General features: G+C 39.9%; 1 protein-coding gene across 3 annotated transcripts in view; it reads right to left on the reverse strand.

Annotated features, from left to right (window-relative positions):
• NAB1 (NGFI-A binding protein 1) overlaps positions 1 to 12,555 on the reverse strand; it is a 90,487-nt gene that overhangs the window by 7,098 nt on the left and 70,834 nt on the right. Inside the window, exons 11-12 of one of the 3 annotated variants that reach the window (XR_010322266.1) lie at positions 8,552 to 9,519; positions 2,396 to 2,455 (exon numbers count right to left, since the gene is read on the reverse strand). The gene's annotated coding sequence lies outside the window, so the exon portion shown is untranslated. Of the gene's footprint in view, positions 1 to 2,395; positions 2,456 to 8,551; positions 9,520 to 9,596; positions 11,942 to 12,555 lie in introns of those variants that run through there. The other 2 variants (XR_002784539.2, XR_002784537.2) reach the window with 2 other exon arrangements.

Genomic DNA, 12,555 nt, shown 5'->3' on the forward strand with positions numbered 1-12,555 from the left:
CTACTCCTGGTGAAGATGTTGTGAACATTATTGAAATGACAACAAAAAATTTAGAATATTACATACACTTAGTTGATAAACCAGCAGTGGGGTTTGAGAGGATTAGACTCCAATTCTGGAAGAAGTTCTACTGTGGGTAAAGTGCTACCAAACATTATCGCATGCTACAGAGAAATTTTTCATGAAAGGAAGAGTCAATTGATGGGGCAAGCTTCATTATTGTCTTATTTTAAGAAATTATCACAGCCACCGCAGCCTTCAGCAACCACCACCTCGATCAGTCAGCAGCCATCAACACTGAAGCAAGACCCTCCACCAGCAAAAAGATTACAACCCACTAAAGGCCCAGATGATGGTTAGCATTTTTTAGCAATGAACTACTTTTAAATTAAGGTATGTACATTGTTCTTTTTTTTTTTTAATAGATATAATGTTATTGCACACTTAATAGACTACAGTATAGAGTAAACATAACTTTTATATGCACTGGGAAACCAAAAAAATTCATGTGACTTGCTTTATTGCAATAGTCTGGAACTGAACCTGCAGCAACTGCAACGTATGCCTGCAAAATAAAATACTTTAAAAACATACACACACACACACACACGCACACACACACACACACGTAATTGTTATATAACCAACAGACTATGAAGCAGGAGTTCATACAGATACATATACACCAATGTTTATAGAGTATTATTCACAACAGCCAAAAGTGGAAACAACCTAAGTGTCCACCAACAGATAAATGGCTAAACAAAATATGGTGTATCTATACAACGGAATATTATTCAGCCATAAAGAAAAATGAAGTATTGACACATGCTACAACATGGATGACCCTTAAAAACATTATGCTGAGTGAAATAAATCAAACACAAAAGGACAAATATTGTATGATCCCGCTTGTATGAAATATCTAGAATGTGTAGAGACATAAGTTTGTTAGTGGTTACCTCCACCTGGGGGAGGAGGGAATAGGAGCTACTGCTTAAAGGGTACTGAGTTTCTGTTTGGGGTAAAGTAAACAAAGTGTTTGGAAATGGATAGTGGTGATGGTAGCACAACATGGTGAATACAATTGTCACTGAATTGTACATGTAAAAATGGTTAAAACGGTAAACTTTTTGCTATATATACTTAGCCACAATAAAAATAAAACTTAAAAAAAAATCATTGAGGAAAATGGCATACACGTGAAGTTGGTGAAAATATTTGTTCTGAGAACTATAACTTTAGTATAAATAATCTTTAATGTAGTAAAGATTTGCTTCATTATAGCATCAAATGAAACAACCAAGTAGACTGATGCCTATTCTGACCCCCACCTCTGAAACCCCCTGAGGACTGACTTGCCCAATGTTGGTAATTCCGTCCAAGACCTTAGTGCCTCCCTTTGCTCGTAATTTCTTATATTGAATTAGTTTCCACCTGGTTGTTACTCTCCTAAAGATGCATTAGAGGATAGTAGAGACCAGATGATTTCTGAGTTTGTTTTCACCTCTAGGAACTGATAATTCTGTTTTTTTGAACTGATGATTCTAAAACAAGATAGTAAAATTGGGTTCTTTGAGAAAAGTTTGATTGATTGAATGACTGGAGAAAGACCAGGTCACATCTAAACTGGATTATTAATTCTTTGAGAAATGTCTTTCCATGCCCACATCTTGTCAATTTCTTTATTTTTGGAATAGAAAGTATAAAATTTAATGCAAAGAAATGTAAGTAAAAATGTCTATTCTACCATAGTGTAATAGTTGTATTCCTATGGAAAGCTCTCATTATCAAAACTTTTATTATAAACATAATTGTTTCCATGGGAGATTGGGGTAGGATCTAGAGACTCTCATGCATAATTCTTATCTTCTGCATTGTTATTACACACAAAACACAGAGTTGCTATAACAAATAAACAAAAGATAGCAGAATTAAGTGAGCATCCTAGTCCCACAAAGCAACAACGTGTTCCTAGCTGGTGTGAGCCATAGCTTTTTTTTTTTTTTCTTATTTTGGTGCTAGTTCTTGATTGCCATTTTTATAATCAAAAGAAATCTGTGTTATGCAAACCATATTCCCTAATTAGCCAATTGTCTTTCAGGCAATTCATGTTATGAAAACATTTCTGAGGAAGTGTCTGTACTTAATACCCAAGAATGGAGGTGTGGTCCACCTCACTGCAACTCTTTTAAAGGAACACAGCCTATCCACCCAAGACCTTCAGAACCCCTGATTTTAACTCTTCACCCTATTTTAGTTCCATACCTTGGCCCTCAGTCTCTCCCCAGGCCTCCAGATTGGCTTCAGTTTAGCATCTCAGAAACCTCTCCAGGACAGAGTTGCCAGGTTCTCCACCCAGTCTAAGCATTCCAAACCAGGGACAAGTACTCACCATGGCATGTGAGGTCGGCCAGCCTTCACCCAGCTCCCACCTCATGTTAGTCAGGGTTCTCTAGAGAAACAGAACCAGTGACATAAATATATATGTGGAGAAAGACTTTAAGGAATTGGCTCATGTGATTGTAGGGGCTGGCAAGTCCAAAATTTATAGTACAAATGATAGGCTGGAGACTCCTTTAGGCTTGTGTAGGTAAGGGGATGAGAAAAGTGAAGAGTATTCCATGGTGAAATATAGAGCAGAAAGACATTGGCTGAGCAAGGATTTAAACCCGATCTGACCTTTTCCAAAGTCAATTAAAGAACACCGACAAGCATCCTTAATTCTCGTTTAATCTGTGAATACTCATTGATATGAATGATCAGAGCAAGACAGAGTCTTGTCCCTCCAGGGGGTTTGATCCAATCTGGCTTGGAAGAAAACGTTTGCACTAGACTAGGATTTCTTCCCATGTAGTGATTCCATAATCTATTCTTTTTAGTGCTGTTGCAAGTGTAGAACAGATTATTTTGAGCAAGAATTTATAGTTTACAGCTCAATTGCTTCAGTGTGAGCGAGCAGTGCTATTTATAGGTACTTCATTTTACTGCTTTAATTTATGTATCTGAAAGCATCTGCTCTAATTGTGGGCGATTATCAGGAGGGAAATGTGCTCTCGTGCACCTCAGGGGATGTGTTGGTGGGCCTGTGATTTTAAATAGCCCATTTATTCCCGAGTGGGTAGAAAATCAATTTTATGGATCTTCAAACATACATAATAACCATCACGAATAATACAGTTAAAAATTAAAATGCTATTAGCATATTATACATTTGCTTTACTTTTTCTTTTCCATCTATAAGCAGTTATTTATATTTCTACTATGTACTTTCAAGGGTATTTCTAGTGCAATATAGTACAAAGAGGGGCTTTGATCATTTGTATGGATTACTAGGAGTCCCTAAGGTGGTGCAAATGGTTAACATGCTTGGCTGCTAACCAAAAGTTTGGCAACCTACTTAAGTGCTTATCTCATTTTGTGTGTTACGAATAGATGTTGATATACTTGTATCTCCCATTAGTTTGCATACTTCCAGAATTCAGATTGTCTCATTTATTTGTGTATATCCTATAATGTTCACATGTATTTCCTGAACATCAACATCTGGTAAAATAATGTAATTTCTATATAAGTACAACACAGAGAGATGGAATGAATTAGAATATCTCCCTCATCGTCCCTATCCTATCAAGGAGAAAGTTGGAATTCAAAGAATCTGATTGAAACTCAAGCTTCCTCTTCGGACAGCTGATAAGGTGGCTGGAGTAGTCAAGCTAGGTCCAGTAAAGAAACAAGTGCTTCTTGGGACAATAAACAGCTGGTTCCATGTTTCTGAAAAGGACTATAAAAAAAGCCATGCTAACAGGATAGCGCTATGAGTTGGAATCGACTCAGCGGCAATGGATTTGGTTTTGGTTTTAACAGGATAGATAGTCTTTCTTAGATTGTGTTATCTTTGAGGGAAAAAAAAATTTTTTTTTTTTTTGAGAAAAAGTAGTGCTCATATTGGTGAGATGTTATTACTTGCTGGGTAAGCAAGTGAGGACACTGGTTGCAGCTGTCATGGTGGGAAGACTGAACTGGAATTAGAGCAGCTACTTTCACCTTTATTCAGGCACCTAGAGCCCTTCCCTCCCCTTGACAGCAGAAGAACCTCAAAGAACGTCTTGTCAAAGCCTAAGGCATTCAAGTTTTCAAAATCCAAGAAGGTTCTCTGAACAAAACTTTTTCTTCCTGTGGAGTTTCCCCAGAGAGGGGATGGAACTCAGACTAAGGGGTTTTAAAGAAGGGGCTGCATGAGGAGAAAGTGGGGTAGGTAGGAGGTGGCAGAAAGGAAGGAAGCATGGATCTACAGATGACATCTGTCCTTTAAAGCCCAAATCTGGAAGGGCCTTTTCTTGGGTAGGAAAAGATGAGAAGGCCTTAGATACATCTGGTATCCAAATTCACTATCAATCTGAAGGTGCCAGAAATCAGGACAGAAGGTTTAAAGTGATAGGTAAGAGGATTCTATGAGCCAAAGCATGTACTCTGCTTTTTTAGTGAGCTAGTGACTCCGGTACCTGGATAGGGAGAAAATCCTTCATGTACTGACTTGACCTGCAAACATGCTTGCCTAGGGAGTTTCAATTTTATTCTACTAACAATAGAAAGTCATTGAAGTTGTTTATTGTGTTGTGCTTTATTTGTCTTTGGCAAGGCAATGACATGAGAAAACTAATGTCAAGAGAAATTGTTCTGGAATCAATATACTGAATGGATTGGTGGATTAGAAAACTACAGGTTGAAATTGCATGAGAATAAGGGACTGAGCTAAAGGGTGACAATGAGACTGGAAGCAAATGGATGTATGTGTGAGAAAATACAAATAAAGAATCAGTAGGACCTGGTCATTGTTGTTAGGTGGTGTCAAGTTGGTTCCGACTCATAACAACCCTATGCATAACAGAACGAAACACCGGTCCTGTGTTATCCTTACAATTGTTTCTATGCTTGAGCCCATTGTTGCAGCCACCATGTCAACCCATTTCGTTGGGAGTTTTCCTCTTTTTCTCTGACCCTCTATTTTACCAACCATGATGTCTTTTTCCAGGGACTGGACTCTCCTGATAACATGCCCAAAGTATGTGAGATGTAGTATCATCATCCTTGCTTCTAATGAGCATTCTGGTTGTACTTCTTCAAGACAGATTCATTCCTTCTTTTGGCAGTTCATGGTGTACTCAATATTCTTTGCCAACACCACAACTTAAAGACGTCAGTTCTTCTTCAGTCTTCCTTATTCTTTGGACAGCTTTTGTATGCATATGAGGCGATTGAAAACACCATGGCTTGGATCAGGCACACCTTACTTCTCAAGACGACATCTTTGCTTTTCGACACTTGAAAAAGGTCTTTTGCAGCCTATTTGCCCAATACAATGTGTCTTTTGGTTTCTTGACTGCTGCTTCCATGGGTGTTGACTATGGATCCAAGCAAAATGAAATCCTTGACAACCTCAATCTTTTCTCCATTTATCATGGTGTTGCTTATTGTCCAGTTGTGAGGATTTTTGTTTTCTTTATGTTGAGGTGTAGTCCATACTGAAGGCTGTGGTCTTCGATCTTTCAGCAAGCAAGGTTGTGTCATCTGCATAACATGGGCTGTTAATGAGATTTCCTCGAATCCTGATGTACCATTCTTCTTCATATAGTCCAGCTTCTCAGATTATTTGATCAGCACACAGATTGAATAGGTATGGTGAAAAGATACAACCTTGATGCACACCTCTCCTGACTTTAAACCATGCAGTATTGTCTTGTTCTGTTTGAATGACTGCCTCTTGATCCATGTATAGATTCCTCATGGGCACAATTAAGTGTTCTGGAATTCCCATTCTCCACAATGTTATTCATAATTTGTTATGATGCACACAGTTGGATGCCTTTGCACAGTCAATAAAACACAGGTAAACATCTTTCTGGTATTCCCTGCTTTCAGCCAGGATCCATCTGACATTAGCAATGATATCCCTGGTTCCATGTCCTCTTCGGAATCCAGCTTGAGGAGGGCAGGGCCAAGATGGCAGAGTAGTCAGATGCTTTCCTTGGTCCCTCTTACAACAAAGACCAGAAGAAACAAGTGAAGTGATTATATATAACAATCTAGAGCCCTGAACTGCAATGGCAAAGTTGAGGAATCATACTGAGCAGCAGGGGGAAGGAGAGATGGTTCAGAATCAGCAAGGAGTTGCCAGACCTGGCCCAGCAGGAATTGGCACCTGGCAGGCCAGATCCACTGGCACAAGTGTGGTAGGCAAGCAGAGGCGTTTTCCACATTGGAGAGACTGAGCGGTGGAGAGTTCACTCACTCCTCCAGAATCAGTGAAAAGTGGTGCTCTCGGCAAAAGAAAAGTTACTTGCATCTAATCTACCACATGGGCCAAAAAACACCCCTTTGGAAAAAAACTCTTTCCCATTTAACTGGGCCCTCCCCACTCTGCATTGGTCCTGAGCCAGCTTCAGTGATAGCCGCTTTCCTTGGGCTGGAAGTAGGACCTTTTGCACGCCCTGAGCCATCCTCTTGGCCTTGGAGAAGGAACAAATTAACAAACAGGTGGAGGGGATAATCTGCTGGCTCCCCTAAGCTGGGAACTCAGGACAGAAATAGCCCCTTTGCCTAGGCACAGGCATAAGTGGTCCACAGACTTTGAATGCCTGTCACCCCTGCATAGACCTGTGTGGGCCCATTTCAACAGTGTAGGCCCTCATTAGCACAGTACAACAGGGTATATACCTGAAGTCTAACTTCAACTGTTTCAGCTATATGGTGCAGAGGTAGGTTCATGATGTTTGACACCGGTCTGCCTATTAAGCAGGGTCCTTACCCACCCACATCAGGGGCCTAAGGACTGGTGGCTTCACCCACACTACCTAGCCGCCTTCATAGATAAGTGGTGCCTCCCAATTTTACGGCCAACAGCATTGGGTGCCCATAGTCTGGCTGCAAAATCCACCCACATAGGCACTCTAGGGAACAGAGACACACTTTCTTTACAGACACTCAGGGGCAGTTGTCAGCTCCCTGCCTTGCTCAGCATATGACCCCTTACTGCAGGCAGATACCTGTGCCTACACCAATCACACCTGCTGGTCTAAGACTGGAGGTGAGAGCCTGCTCCACGCACTTGGTGACCGACTACCTGGACACCTGAGCTGAACCCATACAAGAAAAGTGAACAGATTTCTTGACTCATTTTTTTTTTTATACCTAGTAACATCATGATAAACAGAGAAAAGATTGAAGTTGTCAAAGATTTTATTTTACTTGGATCCACAATCAGCAGCCATGGAAGCAGCAGTCAAGAAATCAAAAGACGCATTGCATTGGGTAAATCTTCTGCGAAGGACCTCTTTAGAGTGTTGAAGAGCAAAGATGTCACCTTGAAGACTAAGGTGCACCTGACCCAAGCCATGGTATTTTCAATCACATCACAGGCATGTGAAAGCTGGACAATGAATAAGGAAGACTGAAGAAGAATTGATCCCTTTGAATTGTGGCATTGGCGAAGAATATTGAATATACCATGGACTGCCAAAAGAACGAACAAATCTGTCTTAGAAGAAGTACAACCAGAATGCTCCTTAGAAGCAAGGATGGTGAGACTGTGTCTTACATACTTTGGACATGTTGTCAGGAGGGATCAGTCCCTGGAGAAGGGCATCATGCTTGGCAAAGTACAGGGTCAGCAGAAAAGAGGAAGACCCTCAATGAGGTGGATCGACACAGTGGCTGCAAAGATAAGCTCAAGTATAACAAGATTGTAAGGATGGTCCAGGACCAGGCAGTGTTTTGTTCTGTTGTGCATAGGGTCGCTATGATTTGGAACTGACTCAATGGCACCTAACAACAACAACATACCTAGTAACAGCTCTAAACACCTGGTGACAAGAATTTAGAGCTTCAAATGTGCCAAAAATCAAACTAGGTCACTTGAGCCCCGTATTTGGGCATATCAAAACAAAACAAAACAAAACAAGAAGCTAGGACACAGTAAGCAAACATAAAATAAATATATACAATAACTTACTGATGGCTCAGAGACAATGGTCAATATCAAATCACATAAAGAGGCAGACCATGATGGCTTTAGGAAGCTCCCAAAACAAAGAATCAAGAAATCTTCCAGGTGATGATAATTTCCTGGAACTACCAGATGTAGAATACAAAAGATTAATATACAGAACTCTTCAAGAGATCAGGAAGGCGGTCAGGCAAAATGCAGAACAAGCCAAGGACGCACAGACAGAGCATGAGAGGAACTTAAGACGATTAGACAAGAGCATAATGACAAATTTAATAGGCTGCGAGAATCCATAGAGAGACAGCAAACAGAAATTCAGAAGATGAACAATAAAATTTCAGAATTAGACAACTCAATAGAAAGTCACAGGAGCAGAATTGAGTCAATGGAAATAAAAATTAGTGAGCCTGAAGACAGATCTGGCTTGAATATCTGGCAGTTCCGTGTTGATATACGGCCAGTCACTTTTGAATGATCTTCAGCAAAATTTTCTTGCATGTGATATTAATGATATTGTTTGATAATTTCTACTTTTGGTTGGATTACCTTTCTTGGGAATGGGCATAAATAAGGATCTCTTCCAGTTGGTTGGCCAGGTAGCTGTCATCTAAATTTCTTGGCATAGACGAGTGAGAACTTCCAGCACTGCATCCATTTGTTGAAACATCTCAGTTGGTATTCCGTCAATTCCTGGAGCCTTGTTTTTCGCCAATACCTTCAGTGCAGCTTTTGCTTTTTCCTTCAGTATCATCGGTTCCTGATCATATGTTGCATCCTGAAATGGTTGAATGTTGACTTGTTCTTATAAAAAAAAAAGTGACTGTTTATTCCTTCCATCTTCTTTTGATGCTTCCTGCATCATTTAATGTTTTACCCATAGAATCCTTCACTATTGCAACTTGAGGCTTGATGTTTTTCTTCAGTTACTTCAGTTTGAGAAATGCTGAGCGTGTTCTTTCCTTTTGGTTTTCTATCTCCAGATCTTTCCACATGTCATCATAATACTTTGTCTTCTTGAGCTGCCCTTTGAAATCTGTTCAGCTCTTTTACTTCATCATTTTTTCCTGTTGCTTTAGCTACTTTGACTTTCAAGAGCAAGTTTCAGAGTCTCTTCTGACATCCATTTAGGTCTTTTCTTTCTCTCCTGTCTTTTTAATGACCTCTTGCTTTCCTCACGTATGATGTTCTTGATGTCATTCCACAACTCATCTGGTTTTCCATCATTAGAGTTCAACACATCAAATCTATTCTTGAGATGGTCTTTAAATTCAGGTGAAATATTCTCAAGGTCATACTCTGGCTCTCATGGACTTGTTCTAATTTTCTTTGGTTTCAACTTGAAATTGCTTATGAATAATTGATGGTCTGATCTTCAGTTGGCCCCTGGCCTTGTTCTGACTGATGATATTGAGCTTTTTCGTCATCTTTTTCCACAGATGCAGTCAATTTGATTCCTGTGTATTTCATCTGGCGAGGTCCATTCGTATAGTCACCGTTTATATTGGTGAAAGGACCTGGTAGTCAAGTGGATACAAAGAATAAAGAAAGATAAGTTTCAAAGATGACTCAGGTTTCAAGTCTAAGTGAAGAAAAGAATGCGGGCACCAGGAGTAAGAGATTGCCTTCCTTTCCTCTCCCCATTCAAATCTTCCCTGAGTACATTTTGGTAGAAACTGCTCATTTCATGTAATTTGATAGCTAAAAATATTTGAATCTGGTCTTCTGAACAGGGAAAGAGTGAATGTTTTTCCTTAATTAAAAATTATTCCAACTAGATAGAGAAGATAATACATAAGTAGACCCCAGCCAAGTTATACTACCCTTTTAAATCTATATTCTTTAAATGTTGTATCACATTAATTTAGTAGGGTTGGAGATAAACTTATTTTTAATTTTTTTTAGCAAAAGGTATATACCACTTCATGTTTAAAATAATTGATTTATTACAGGACCTGAACATAGCATAAGATTTTCACATTTTGGAATTATCTGACATTTCAGTTTTTCCATCACTCATGTCAATAGAATCAAATTATGTTTTGCTGAACCCACTGCAATTTGCTTCTCTTGGACAAGAACACTGTTCCAATTTCAAAGAGCTTTCAGGTATAGAATCTTAAAAGTTATTACCTGATCCAGCAGACATCCAACACTATACTATTCGATTTTTCCAAATGAAAACATATTCTTCACAAGAAACTTTTACAGAAACAGGAGGACAAATTCATTTAAGGATTTACTCCTGTAGCCCAAAGTCAAGACTGAAACATTTGGCAAACCAGATTCTACTTTTCTATAGTTTTTTTCTCCTCAGTTTTCTTCTGCAGGTTTTTTAAATAAGAAGCTCCTTGAGAGACCTATTAAGTGTTTAAATTTTAAAACAATAAAGGACACCACTTCTTCCCAGAATTTTAACTGATTGGGACTTCAAAAGGCTGTTGCCAATCTCACCTGTTGGTGCTCAATCTGTAACCGCACTGTGCAATATGCACTTATGCATTGCAAGAATACACAGCAGAGATTGTTTTTTGTTTCTTTGTTTTATTTTTGATGTTGTTATATTTTCGTTCCTTTCTACCAAAGGAACATGCCAACTTACATTTAGCCAATTGTGCAGGAATTACTCATGGAAACCATAATTAACCAGCATCATATCCCCAGTTATGCCATTGGATCCCCTTAAATTCTTACAGATTGGAGTCCTGAAATAGCTCACCAGCTAGCCACAATTTAAGCCAGGTTTGAGTTTAAATCTTGTAGGAGTCATTAATCAAAATTTAGTGGGTTTGTTTCCAAGAACGTTGTTATGACATCACTTGCAAACGTGGCTACTGCTCTACCTGTGAGGCCACAAGCTACCAGCTGGGCTAAAGAGGTAGATTTCACTCTTGTTCTGTAGCGATGCACTTAGCTTTACTTGGATAATACCAGTGTTTCCTTCGTGTTCTTAGAAACCACTATTGTAATTCAATGAATCTTTTAGTCCCTGATATTAGAAAAGTCATAAAATACAGAAGTCAAGAAATATCCTTTGGAAAACAATGTTCTGGAGACAAAGTTTTGTGGATCCTAAGGTCTACTGACCTTGAGCCTCTCCCCAGGCTATGGTTGAATCTCAGCCTCTTGGGTAAATTGAGCCACAAGTCTGCCTCCAAACCATGCCAGCACTGCCTGGCATCCACCCTGGGCTTGCCCTCTTGTGCTCCAGCTCTATCTTCATCACATCAGCTCCTCACAAGGCTGCTGGGAGAAGGCTCACTGTAGCCAGAAGCCTATGAGACCTCCAGAGTCCTTGTCCAGGGTATGGATTCAACTCTCACAGTTGTCAGTCCTTGGGGTGTCAAAGCCATGCTGGATTACACATAGAGGCCGGAGAAGGGTGTCATCCCTGGCTCCCAACCACACTTGTTATCTAGGCTCCTGAAGCAGCCCTGCCTGTACTCAACGCCTTGCAAAGTCCTCTTGAATAACTCTACCACCTCCTGCTTCCAATCTTTTGCTGCACAAGAAACAAAAAAATCCAAACCCATTGCTGTTCCATTGATTCTGACTCATGGCAAAGCATGTGTCATAGAGTAGAACTGCTCCGTATGGTTTTCTTAGGTGTAATCCTCACAGAAAGAGATTTCCAGGTCTTTCTTTTCCAGAACCTCTGAGAGGGCTCAAACCACCAACCTTGAGGTTAGTAGATAAGTGTAAACCATTTGTGCTGCCCATAGACATTTTTTCACTGCACAAAGGACCCCAAACCAGTCCAAGGGATTTGGGGGAAAGGCTTTATTCTGCTGTCTTCATCCTTCTCGTCCTTCCACCAGGCTACAAAAAGTCCTTTCTCCTCTCACAGTTTCAAGACAGGGATTATAATCCTTAAGAATGGAAACAGGCCAGCTCTAGTACCAAACTGATTTTTCAGTTCCAGCTCTGTTAATGGTCAATCTGTAAATATGGTGAGATAAAGAGAATCACAGAATCTTATAGAGCTATAAAGAGCTACTTTTACCAGTAACTTTATAGTTTAAGCAGAGGAATGGAGGCATGGAACTATTAAGTGGCCACGGTTACATAATATTTCACAAAAGATTAAATTTTATAAGTCTGAAAGCTAAGATAGTTGTAATGACTTAATACTATGAATTAAAACTGTACAAAGAGTTTCTTATGAAACCATTTTGGAGTGTATTCCCACTTCATAACAACTCTCTTCAGTACCTTCCCCCATCTAAAGGTGGATCTCCACTCATCTTTCCACAGCTGGTTGGACTAGAGTGGACACCTGACCCACATTAAACCAGTCAGAGTCCCTTCTCTGGAAATTTGGGATTGGACTTGGCAAGAGAAAATATGGCTCTCCATGTAGCTAGACCCTGTGATAAGGGCAGGTCCTCACGGTTCAGTAGTATCCAAGTACAGGGGCAACAAAATTCTTTCCACAAGACCACTACCACCCCTCTGGGGTCAGGACCCACCCTCTCAGGAAAGCTTAGGAGTTTCCTGCTCTGTTGAAAAGGTAGATTGTCCACACAGCAGATCAGATGGGGTTCAGCAAATTC

The sequence above is a fragment of the Loxodonta africana genome, chromosome 6 (genome assembly GCF_030014295.1).
Source record: "Loxodonta africana isolate mLoxAfr1 chromosome 6, mLoxAfr1.hap2, whole genome shotgun sequence".
In the NCBI taxonomy this organism is placed as follows: Eukaryota; Metazoa; Chordata; class Mammalia; order Proboscidea; family Elephantidae; genus Loxodonta; species Loxodonta africana.